The sequence below is a fragment of the Heloderma suspectum genome, chromosome 5 (genome assembly GCF_057233095.1).
Source record: "Heloderma suspectum isolate Gila_16-S chromosome 5, 16-S_ref, whole genome shotgun sequence".
Lineage (NCBI taxonomy): Eukaryota > Metazoa > Chordata > Lepidosauria > Squamata > Helodermatidae > Heloderma > Heloderma suspectum.
In genome coordinates, this window is record NC_139462.1 from 215,542,019 (window position 1) to 215,545,941 (window position 3,923).

Consider the following 3,923-nt stretch of genomic DNA (forward strand, 5'->3'; position numbering starts at 1 on the left):
AGGGCAGCTGGTACGTGGAGGGGGTCCTCTCCTCCATGCTCCAGTCGCCCTGCAGTTTGGCTAGACGGGTGATTTCACCCATCTAGCCACGGCTTTGGATAAAGCAGCCTGGAGCCCCAATAGGAAGCTGTGTAAAGCAGCCTCTGCTGTCTCCTCCCCTCCCATCCCCAGGAACCCCCTTTCCCTCCATTTCTGAGCATAGAGATGTAGCTGGCGCAGAGAGAGAGCTGCGCTGGCTGTGAGGGTGAGGGGGCAGGGAGTGTGGTTTTTGGGCTCTGAAGTTGGAACCCTGGTTCCGACCTAGGATCCCAGGAACTGAACAATCCTATGTCCCCCCAGATGCTGTCTAGGGAGCATGGCATTGTGCTCTCCATTAGTTAATGATATTTCTATACTGCCTTTCTGAAACTCACCAAGCTAGTGAACAAACAAATAAAAACATAAAACATTAATCAGATCAAAACATCATAATACAACAAAAACAACGTGAAAATGAAATTCATCTTAAAAGTATGGGCAGCCCAAAACATCTGGAGGGCACCTGGTTTCCTGCCTGTACTCAAGAAAGTCTGGGGGCTCTTTGGAGCAGCCTCGGATACAACGACAGGATGATTTGAAGTCAGAATAGGAAATCAACGTCCATGCAAATGTACTTCGACAAGCGCCCAAAGCTCTTTGGATCCCAGCCATAATGTGCAGAGCCTATGAACAGCATAGTAAGAAGCAGAGACATCATCTTGCCGACAAAGATCCGAATAATCAAAGCTATGGTTTTTCCATTAGTAACGTATGGCTGTGAGAGCTAGAGTATAAGGAAGGCTGAGCGCCGAAGAATCGATGCTTTTGAACTGTGGTGCTGAAGAAGACTCTTACGAGTCCCCTGGACTGCAAGGAGGTCAAATCAGTCCATCCTAAAGGAAATCAACCCTGAGTACTCATTGGAAGGACAGATACTGAAGCTGAAGCTCAAATATTTTGGCCACCAAATGCAAAGACAGAACTCCCTGGAAAAGACCCTGACGCTGGGAAAGATTGAAGGCAAAAGGAGAAGGGGACGGCAGAGGAGGAGATGGCTAGATAGCATCACCGATGCAATGAATATGGACTTGAGCACGCTCCGGGAGACAGTGCGGAACAGGAAGGCCTGGCATGCTATGGTCCATGGGGTCACGAAGAGCCGGACACGTCTGAATGACTGAACAACCACAAATGGATAGATTTGGTGTGGAAAGAAACAGCCAGTCTGTTTGGTATGCTTCCAGAGGAAGTGTGTTCCATAATAAGAGAGCATTCACAGTAGTACTGGGAGAGGGGTGTATTCTCAGCACTGATCTAAAAAATGAAAAAAATCCTGCAGAGCTCCAGAGTAGGAGTCCAAATGTTACCTTTCGCCAGCAATGCACAAGTGTTCTGTTTGTGCCCACCAGAGATACTCTGCAGCAGTGCCGGTTCCAGGCTTCGGAGGATCCTTGGCCAAGACACCCTCCATCGGCCCCCTCCCTCAGCGAGTCTGCCTTCTCATCACCATAGTCACCGGCTGCCATTGCTCTTCCCCCTCTTTCTTATCATTGCTACCACTTGCTTGCTTGAGCCGCAGAAAGCCAATGAGCAAACAGGCAGTAGCATCTTCTACTCCTCCTTTTCAGCACCACTGCTGTCTGGGTTGGTGAACAAGCAGGTTGCAATGGTGAAGAGGAGAAGTGACTCCAGGGGGCTTTTGTCAGAGGACCCCTGCTGGCGTGTGGGCCCTTGGAAGGTGTCCAGCCATGCCTACTCTTGACACCCACCCTGTCCTGCAGGTTTGCCATCTCAGCAAAAACTAGTTTATGGGAAATACTTTAAGAGCATTAGATCAGTGGGCTTAAAATTTATTAATGTAACACAAGGGTTGAAGGATTTTGCCTTTTATGGTGAAATATTATGGTGGCATATTCAGGAGAGAAACTAGTTTGTAGGAAGCCTCCTGAGGACATGAAAAGATACATGACTATTGAACATAGTGAGAGAATGCATTAAAACCATGCCCGCTGCTTTTGAAATCTTGCCTCTGACTTTTCCCTTTGATATTTTGGTAGATTATTTCTCATCAGTAGCATTCCCATTGACTTTAAAAATATCTTTTTTAATGGGAATGCTACAGAGAGGGAATGCTACAGACCAGAAATCTTTTAAAGTCCCATAACCTCATGTCAGGATGTAGCTAGTTTAGAAGATGTGTAGAGCACAGATCAGGGTGAACTAACTTTCAGGAAAAAGTTCCGTTGAGATATCCTCAAATTAATGACTGCAAATGAAAGGATGAAAGCTTTTGTGTTGCTGAATACATCGAGTGCTGCAGGAAAAGCGTACTTGACTGATAACACTGAAAAATGAGTATTTCCTAATAGAATTAGATCCTGAATATTCCCCCCATCTGTTACGTGAGTGCTATTACTGAGAAAATATGGAGAAAAAATTCAGGTATTTCATTACAGATCTCAGGCATGGTCTAATTATGTTGAAGCACAGGTTGCATCAAGGACATTGGAAGCTGCCTTAGCCTGAATCATACAGTTGGGCCACATCTACATGGAGGATTTACTCTGGTTCTACTGCGCTTCACAGATGATCATGGCAGATGACATAACCCCCATTCCACATCAGCTAGGGATGGTGGAGAATTCCGCCATGGACTCCAATGAGGCCGAATTCCAGGGAATTCAGTCTCCGGAGTCCATGGCAGAACGTTCCCACTCGCTTCCGCCTCCCGCCAGATCATTGCGGATCCGAATCCTCCTCACTGGCAGCTCCATTCCACAAGTGATACGGCCGCCATTGCTGTCCATATCGCTGCTAATGAGAAACAGGAAGTGATCCGGATGGAAGTGGCGTCCGCTACGCCATTTGTGTCCCTGTTTCTTCTTAAGATAGGCTACACATCTGTATTTATGTAGCTATTTACGTAGCCTATCGCCTGAAAAAACAGGGACATTTTTTCACGCGATAGGCTACATAAATAGCTACATAAATACAGACGCGTAGCCTATTGCAAGAAGAAACAGGGACGCAAATTGCATAGCGGACGCCATTTGTGTCCGGATCACTTCCTGTTTCTCATCAGCAGCAATATGGCACGGCAATGGTGGCTGTATTGCTTGTGGAATGGAGCCAGCCAGTGGGTCAGTGGACTCACCGCGGAGCGGAGCCAGCCAGCGAGGATTCCGGGGGGGAGGAGGAACGGATCACCTCCCCCGCCCCGCAGAGCCCTCCATGGAGCCCAGGTAAAGGGATTCATACATCCCTAGCATCAACTGTGCATTTTTCTGCCCGAAAAGCCACTTCTTCGCAAAGTTGTTTTGTGCCGGATTTTTCCACTGTGGTGGCCTCAATGCAGTTTGGGAGTCTGTGTGACCTCAGTTGGCTTCAGCGCAGGCTAGAGGGAGCAGCTCTGATAGGCGGAAGGGAAAGTTGCATCATGAAAGGATGGACATGAGGAGAGGTGTTGGCTAAAGATGACTCAGAAGTAACCAATTCTCTACCATTGGACTTCATTGAGCCCTCATGTGAGGAGAGGGGCAGGGAGTGAGCCTGTTGTTTTAACTCTCTGCTCTTGCAGAAGAGTGAAGGTATGTAGGACTCTAACTATTTTAAAAGCTGATTGCCCACAAATTACCCTTATGCCTGCCGAGAAAGGGTGGACACAAGGAGAGGTGCTGGCTAAACATGTCTACTTGGAAGTAACTCATTCTCTTCCATTGCAATTCACTGAGCACAGGAGCAAGGAGAGGGGCGGGAAGCGAGCCTCTGCTTGTTCGCTGCCCCACCCCTACGTAGTTGATGGTGTTCGACTCTATTTGCCCACCCAACCACCAACTAATGCAGTTTCGGGTGCTGTTTGCCTCATGAAAGCAGATTTTTAAAACATGTATACACTGCTTTATTGG